Source organism: Palaemon carinicauda, chromosome 19 (assembly GCF_036898095.1).
Source record: "Palaemon carinicauda isolate YSFRI2023 chromosome 19, ASM3689809v2, whole genome shotgun sequence".
NCBI lineage: Eukaryota > Metazoa > Arthropoda > Malacostraca > Decapoda > Palaemonidae > Palaemon > Palaemon carinicauda.
In genome coordinates this window covers 16,941,787-16,950,746 of record NC_090743.1, presented here as the reverse complement: position 1 = coordinate 16,950,746, position 8,960 = coordinate 16,941,787, and positions in this window count along the sequence as shown.

Sequence of the window (8,960 nt, the reverse complement as noted above, 5' to 3'; positions counted from 1 at the left end):
TAAAAAGAAAACTTTTCATTGTTTACAAACCTTGGTATTTGTCTACCTTTTAATGATCCCTTTGTGATGTTTAATGTTCCTTCATTTCATAGGGTAAACGACAAAACTAATTGCCTTTACGATGACAGATCTAGTACGCTCTGGTATTAATTTATATTTGATTTACTCTTAGTTCCCTCCTCCTTTCTTCCATGTTATCGCTCAAACCTTCGATATTAGTGTAATGTAATAATGTAAAATGAGGATCTTCCTATTACGAGTATCGCGTATCTAAATCTAGGACTAACTATGGATCTTCCCGTTGTTAATTAGCCTAATATATCTAAATATATCTTAATATTTCTTTCCATTTGACTGTCCAATGCCACTGTTTTTTTCGGCGTAGATATTTATTGAAAAACTTGGTAAGATGTGACAGTTGCTAAGGTCACAAGGCTGAACAAACTAAAGAGAGGCCGGACTACGCGGTCAAGTTAGTGTTACTGAACTCCAACTACGAAGTACTCCTGTGAAAAACTGTTCGTGATGGACGATCATAAGTTTTACCTACATAAAACGTTGGAGAATAAGCAAGAAGTCTCAGAAGAAAAGATGACCAATATATCAGGTAACGTTGAACGATATTCATAATTCTTTTGGGGGCTTCGTGTATTTTGTAGTGACTGCTTGCTAAGGAGATTTGTAGATTGGCTGACCATTCCGACTAACCTTGGACTGTTCTCTATTATCAGCCCTGGGTAAATAGGATTCGTATAGATTGTTAAACGACACTCAAGAATATATTAATATATATGACACTTGAGTAACACTTGACTAAAGTTGTTTTTATTATAGTTACGGCCAGGACAAGCTTGTCTACTAAAAACATGTTTCTTTAATAAATTCATACCTGATGTGTATAGCCAAATGTCAAAAGTGGCAGTTTTATGGATTAAAGTACCTTGCTGAATAAGACGTGTTTAATGTTGAGCTCAAATCCAGAGTAAATTCCTTTGCAATTGCTATGAAATGGAATATTTTACATGATTGATAATCCATATTAAAAAGAAAAAAACTTGCATATGGAAGAGTGCGTTCTCAAATTCGCTGTAGGTGGGAAAATTTATTTAAATTAGTTTATGTGCTCCCGTTAATAGTTAATACGTGTGTAAGATAACTATTGCTGGACATAACAAAGGATAAAGGCAAGTATAGCAACCATAGGTAACTGTTGATTATTGCTTTTATGACATTGACCACTAGACTAATCAGCTGTTGTGTACCAGTGCCTCTTTGCCACAATAAAGACATAAATTGGAAGGGATTACCCTTCTGGGGCCAACATTCCAATTGAGAGGAAGGTGTGTGGCATGTTTGACCCCACCGGTAGTAGTACCCATAACATTGACATTTTGTTAATTACTGCGGAAAAGGTCGACTTCAGGGAATAAGCAACTTAGCTTTCCGAACCTGTTCCACCTAGGAAAATAGTGTCGGGATAAACAAAGAAAGATTTAAAGAAGAAAAGTGGTTACAGATGTATACATGGGTTAATGATATGAAAGTTGATTTGATAATTGCGATAATCAAACCATTGGCCTACATCTAGGCTTTATTGATCTAAATTCCTTAACCAGGTGAAACCTGTAATAACAAATAAGATATGAATATAATTGTACAATAATAATGACCCATAATCAAATAATAACCATAACAATCAGTTATAAGGTTAAACCTAATTTATTAATAGTTAATATACATATATAATAGTATGTATAACAGCATGGGAGTTTAATAATTTACAGTGTAATTAATAATAGCTATTACCTGTTGAATGACAATCATTAGTATTATCTGAATGCAAACAAAAACATTGTTACCAACTGACACAATAATAGGGTGGTTACTTTTATGTAATTTAGTAGCTACTTTTATGACGGGTAATAAAAAAAAAATCTAGTAGATAAAAAGTTGGAAGAATGTGGGTAAAATCACGAGAAAATGTTTTACTAGGAGGTAAATGTAAATTACTAGATAAAAGGATCAAAGAACAAAACTTAAGTGATTTCAATCCTGAGAGTATTTCATAAGAAGAATTTTTATTGTTAAAAGACAAGTGAATGGTGTTGTAGGGAATGATTCACCCCAATTTTTAATGAGAGGGCTTGTGCAAGTGACCGTTGTAGCTGTATAAATGACAATAATTGCAAGACTCCCGGGTTGATAGGATATCGCAAGCAAGATGCTTTTTTTTTTACTATCGCAACATTGTTGAATACCCTACCAGGTTTAAGTTTGTGAAATAATGTAACCTAGCTTATTATACTCACAATGTTCATATGGTTGTAATTTGACTAAGGCTGTATCAAAAGGAGAAAAGTAGTCCTAGAACTGTGTTGGTTCAGGTCTTAATGTGTGTGTGTGTGTGTGTGTGTGTGTGTGTGTGTGTGTGTGTGTGTGTGTGTGTGAATTGAGTACTCGTGAAACATTTATGCTATTAGTTTAAAAGTTGATAGGAAAGCTGCATTTGTGAACCAAGAAAATCTTTTGATATATCAAAAACGTATGTTGTACAGAGCGATGGAAAGTAAGTCTCGAATAGTTTAGTTTAATAGGCTTTATAGAACTATGAAGAAGGGATTAATGCTAGTTTAATTTGCATTGCGTTTTATTAATAAAGGGAAATATATGATATATGGGACCATACTCTTGTCATTGAGAAATATATACAGTAGTTTGTTACACACAGAAAGCAGCAATAAAAGTAATGTTATATTAATCGATGTTACAGAACTCAACTAGAGCCAGGATCTTCTCTGGATTCTGTCTCTAGAAGCATTCTTTAAGAACCTCTTATCTTCTATCAAGTTTCTACAGCAATTTGGATCCGCAAAATACTTATTCTTTTCTGTTAGGTCAAACTGATTATTTTGTATGACACTTTGAGCTATACGAGCCGACTCACGATTCGTGTTCTTTGCTATGATAGTCATCAAATAAAAGCTTCCTCAGCTCCTTTATGGCTGGATGTTTACGAACAATTTTGGTGCGTCAGGGTGCTCATAGGCAAAGATGTCCAAAGCTTATCTCGACAGAGTTGAATTACTTTTTTTGCTGTGGAATCTGTCAATGTTACTGCTAATTTTAGTATTTAGAACCTTGCTATAAGTTTGTAATGAAAGAGAAAATTTGAAGAAACCAATAGATAAAATAATTTAATAATTCATTCTCTTATATTTTAGGTACCGTAATTTTTTTGCGTTTGTGTTAATTGAATAATAATATTTTCTAAAAGTTTTTAAAATTGCAATTCTGCCCACGAACGGAGAATTGGTTATTCTTTGTGAATTTAAATATTTTCACCATACTGCTGGATAATGACATATTCTTGTGAAATCCTTTGTCTAACATTCACGTATATTTTTGGTATTTTATGATTTTTTAAAACCTCGCTTACAGAATTTTTAATTAATCTTGCATCTTTTCCTTACTAAACATCGCATGCAGAATTTTTGATAAATATTGCATCTTTTCCTTACTAAAAAAAAAAAATATTTTCCAGCCTGACCAAACATTGTCAATCAATAATTTTTGTTACGTAATGTACATTAAATCCTTAGTGACTATATTGTTCATTCGAGTACCTAAAGAAAAATAAGAAATGTGTGGATTTTCAGTACATTCCTAATGTAATTATTAAGATCTAAGGATCTTTTGCAAAGACTTAAACCTTTGCATACAATGCAACACATTAAGTGCACTGTTGGTGTATTAAAAAAAGTTTAAGTATGACGCATTATGAAAAGACTAATTTTCTTTAATTTCTAATACTACACAGTATTCTAGAAGTTTTATTCCAGCTGTTACCAAGTTGTGGAATGATCTAACTAATCGGATAGTTGAATTAGTAGAACTTCAAAAGTTCAAAGTTGGAGCAAATGTTTTTATGTTGACCAGGCTGACATGAGTCTTTTTATAGTTTATATATGACATATCTGTCTTTGACGTTGTTAATAGTTTATATAGGACATATCTGTCTTTGACGTTGTCACTGTTTTTAGAATGATTTATTGTTAATTTATTCTCATCATTTATTTATTTCCTTATTTCCTTTTGGTCACTGGGCTATTTTTCCCTGTTGGAGCCCTTGGGCTTATAGCATCTTGCTTTTCCAACTAGGGTTGTAGCTTGGCTATTAATAATAATAATAATAATAATAATAATAATAATAATAATAATAATAATAATAATAATAATAATAATAATAATAATAATAATAAAGATCATTTTGAAGTTTTCGTTACAATATCACAAGTGCAGAAGTTTAAGATTGGAACAATTGGTTATCGTTCCCACAATTTCCTGTTATTGCCAGAAACGATAATATTTCATATAAACAAATCCACTGAGCATTTGAGCAGGAAGTTCAGGAACCTTAGAGGTTTAGTCAGTGTGTGGCAGAATGCCTTCTATCAGGCTATTTCAATATCTCTGCGTGATAGGTCTAGTGTCTATTGGTAAGTCTTATGGTATAAACTATTGCAAATGACAGTGTCTTTTTATGACTTAAGTACATAAATTTTTTTTGAGGGACTGTCTTTCCTATTTAACTTCCATGTGTGAGGAGGGAATACTTTAAATTATTCTGTTGACAGAAGCACAAAGGTGTTCATATTTATTGTGGTTTTCTTAATTAGCAGAACAATACTTTAAAAATAAAAAAAAAACTAATCCAAACTTGTTGGTTTACTCCATGTTGATACGGCATAGTATTGTTGATAAAAGTAGCTTTAGAGGTTATGTATTTCTTCATATTAATCAACATAGCGTTTTAATTTTATTTCACTGTATCACTGTGTTCGTATGATTATAGTCTAGTCCTGCATAGAAAGTTCCATATTGACCATTGTCTTAGTGATTCGGAATTGTAAAGTAGTACTATTATATTCCATAATTAACAAAATGAATGACAAAGTTTTTTTCTTCTTCAAATTTTGCCTTTAATCTTCATCCAGGATTTCCCTCGATTGTCTACGCCTCAATTTCTAGGAAAGGAGACAGTCAGAAAATTCCAGAGTGTGAAGAGTTCCCTTTCTGGATTCTTGCCTTGGTCCTCTTGTTCGTCATTGTGGAAGTTGCAGGATTAGTTGTAGCTTTCGTGGCATTGTATGGAATATTCAAAGTTATCGTACATCGGGGACGAGGAAATAGATGGTGGATTTGACACGAAAAAAACACCGTCCTGTGAACGAATTTTAAGTATTTGAGTAAGTCTCTCTCTCTCTCTCTCTCTCTCTCTCTCTCTCTCTCTCTCTCTCTCTCTCTCTCTCTCTCTCTCTCTCTCTCTCTCTCTCTCTCTCTCTCTCTCTCTCTCTCTCTATATATATATATATATATATATATATATATATATATATATGTACAGTATATATATATACATATAGAAACTGTATATGTATGTATGTAATGGTTGTAAACCCCGTTCGAAAAAACAAGAGTGAGATAAAGAAGATAGAATAGTGTGTCCTAGTGTACCCTCAGGCAAAAGAATTCTACCTCAAAACAGTAAAAGACCGTGGTATTGATTACTGAGGTTATGGCACTACACAAGAATAGAGAACAGTGGTTTGATTTTGCAGTGTCCTAGAAAGGCTGCATACCAAATCTTAAGGGCCACTTAATCTACCCTGACCAAGAGGTAAGTAGCCACTAAACAATTGCAGTACACTAAATTAACCCCTTGACCGAAGAAGAAATGCTAATCTCAGTGTTGTCAAGTGTATTAGGACAGAGGAGAATGTGTAAAGAATATGCCAGCCTATTAGGTGTATAAACAAAGGAAAAAATAGCCATAACCAAAGAGAGGGATGCAATGTAGCACTGTCTGGCCAGTCAAAGGACCCAATAACATATCTAGCGGTAGTATCTCTATAGGTGCCTTGGCTAACCTATTAATATATATATTTGTTCCAATACAAATACTTCTTATGTCCCAATAGTAGGAGTACTCTTTACACACGTGCCTCCACGGACCAGAGATCTCCCTCTCCATTGATTCCCCATACCCCCTCGCACTTGTGAGACTTGCCCTCCCTTTTGTTTCCCTGGAATGTCCCAAGGGTATTCTAGGAGCCACTTAGCCATCCACATCCACATCCACGTCCACCAGCCAATACCTCTCTGGTCGTCGTACTGGCAACACGTCACGCTTACCTTCGTCAGAGTTTTCCTTGTAACCTTGTGTTACTGTGTGTGGATCTCGTGATCCTCAATCCCTACTATGGATCCTGTGCGAGTGCAACGTCGTTGCCCAGGAGTGAATGGGAAGTTATGTGCTGCTTTTCTCTCCCATGTGGAGGTAAATCCCCATGTGTTGTGTACCTTGTGTCGGGTCCGTGTGTGCTCCTGTGAAGACGTGTGGTGAGTGTGAGGGATGGAGTGATACTCAGTGGGCCAAGATGGCCACTAAAGAGAAAAAAAAGACCAAGAGGGACAAGTTGCCCTTGAGGAAGGGCAGTTGTTCATGCCCTTCCTCGGTCTGTTTGTCCATGCCTACCATTGCACGGCCGTCTCTGTCCCGTGTTACCCGCGGTAACTGAGGATACGAAGGCGGAGACAGGGAGAAAAGTTATAGTATTGCCCTCTGCGGGTCTGGGTCTTTCCCCTTCAAGGACTGATAGTGGAACCATCTTTCTGACCTTCCCGTCGATGGGAAGGTCCACAGAGAAGGTCGTGGACACATTAAAAGCAGTGATGTCCGACTGCGAGTGGTTACACCAAAGTTGAGTGGTTCGACCGGCAGAGAAAGTTTGTCCCCGCTTGAAAGCCGCGATTGGTAACCACGTGGCCACATCCACCATTCCGCCAGTGGATTGGCAAGGATTCTCGGACCCGATGGGTCACAGGAGCCGCCAATCCTCCACTCCGCTTGGCCTGGCGACTGGTTACCCGTCGTCCACGATCAGCTCCTCGGTCCCCTCCTCATAAGGAGGAGCCGCTCTCCGCTCTTGGAGTGGTATCGGCATTGCCCACTCGGCGGTGCTCAACTGCCGATCTGACCCTGTAGGACCAAGAAGCCTTCTCGGGCGCTCCCAGGACCCCGTTCAGGTCTCCGCTAAGGGATCCGTTCCTGGGTTGGGGGCAAGCCCCTGGGGAGGACCTTTATCCTTTAGACGGCCCAGTTTTTCACTCCCCGGGGGAAGAGCTGCTCAGAGGGCTGAATCTCCTTTAGGTCCCACTGGGCTGGTCGCAACATCAGCCTCCCCTTGGGCACCAGTTTCTCCAGAGACACCAGATGCCCTACCAGTCTCTGCCACTCCTTCAGCGATGCTGGCTTCCCCCTGGTGAAGGGTTCCACCTTGTGGTGGGGGAGGGTTTCGACTTCTCCCAGTGGAACTCCAACCACAGAATGACACTAATTTGTCCCTTTGTTCCGACAACTGTTTCCTGGATTCTGAGAGGAGCAACCAGTTGTCGAGGTATCTCAACAGACTTATCCCTATCGTGGGCCCACTCAGAAACCAGGGAAAAGATTTTCATAACGACCCAAGGAGCGGTCGACATGCTGAAGCAGAGAATGTAATCTTAGAAGTACAGGGTGGTTTTAGAAGACGTAGGGGTTGTATGAATCAGATTTTTAGATAGGCAGATATGCAAGAAATATTTAGCAAAAGGTAATGAGGTGTATGTTGCGTTTATGGATCTGGAGAAAGGGTATGATAGAGTTGATAGGGAAACCATGTGGATGTGATGAGGTTATATGGAGTTGGTGGAAGGTTGTTGCAAGCAGTGAAAAGTTCCTACAAAGGTAGTAAGGCATGTGTTGGGATAGGAAATTAAGTGAGCGATTGGTTTCTGGTGAGAGTGGGGCTGAGACAGGGATGTGTGATGTTGCCGTGGTTGTTTAACTTGTATATTGATGGAGTGGTGAGAGAGGTGAATGCTCGAGTGCTTGGACGAGGACTAAAACTGGTAGACGAGAATGACCATGAATGGTAGGTAAATCAGTTGTTTGCAGATGATACTTTACTGGTTGCATACAGAGAAGAGAAGCTTGGCCGATTAATGACAGAATTTGGAAGGGTGTGTGAGAGAAGGAAGTTGAGAGTTAATGTGGGAAAGATTAAGGTTATGAGATGTACGAGAAGGGAAGGTGGTGCAAGGTTGAATGAATTGTTGAATGGAGAGTTACTTGAGGAGGTGGATCAGTTTAAGTATTTGGGGTCTGTTGCAGCAAATGGAGTGGAAGCAGATGTACGTCAGAGAGTGAATGAAGGATGCAAAGTGTTGGGGGCAGTTAAGGGAGTAGTAAAAAATAGAGGGTTGGGTATGAATGTAGAGAGAGTTCTGTATGAGAAAGTGATTGTACCAACTGTGATGTATGGATCGGAGTTGTGGGGAATGAAAGTGACGTAGAGACAGAAATTGAATGTGTTTGAGATGAAGTGTCTAAGGAGTATGGCAGGTGTATCTCGAGTAGGTAGGGTTAGGAACAAATTAGTAAGGGTGAGAATGGGTGTAAGAAATGAGTTAGCAGCTAGAGTGGATATGAATGTGTTGAGGTGGTTTGGCCATGTTGAGAGAATGGAAAATAGCTGTCTGCTAAAGAAGGTGATGAATGCAAGAGATGATGGGAGAAGTACAAGAGGAAGGCCAAGGATTTGGTGGATGGATGGAGTGAAGAAAGGAGTATAGATGTGAGAGAGGCAAGAGAGTGTGCTAAAAATAGGAATGAATGGTGAGCGATTGTGACGCAGTTCCGGTAGGCCCTGCTGCTTCCTCCGGTGCCTTGGATGACTGCGGAGGTAGCAGCAGTACAGGAATCAGCGTTATGAAGCTTCATCTGTGGTGGATAACGGGGGGAGGGTGGGATGTGGCAGTACCAGCTGAACTCGGTTGAGTCCCTTGTCAGGCTGGGAGGAACGTAGAGAGGAGAGGTCCCCTTTTTTGTTTAATTTGTTTGATGTCGGCTATCCACCAAA